Genomic DNA, 280 nt, shown 5'->3' with positions numbered 1-280 from the left:
ACACAGTTCAAGCACAAAGGACTTCCTCCTATCTGGAATACCCTGTTCTCAATCGTAAACTGCTGCTTGACAGGGAAGGTTGGAAGCCACGACCAGACCTCCCACGCAATGCTCTCAATCGTATATGGGATTTACTTCAACCTGCCTCTCGATTATGCACAACTTATATTTGAGGATATGGTTGGATTGATCAAAAAGAAATGCGCGACACAGAGGGGAGAAAAGTCCAAGGTCAAGGCGCAGAAGAAGGCCAAGGAAGACCTCAACCATCCAAACCTCA

This window comes from Cynara cardunculus (assembly GCF_001531365.2).
Source record: "Cynara cardunculus var. scolymus isolate 2C chromosome LG 2, CcrdV1, whole genome shotgun sequence".
Taxonomy (NCBI): Eukaryota; Viridiplantae; Streptophyta; class Magnoliopsida; order Asterales; family Asteraceae; genus Cynara; species Cynara cardunculus.
This window is presented reverse-complemented; position numbering follows the sequence as displayed.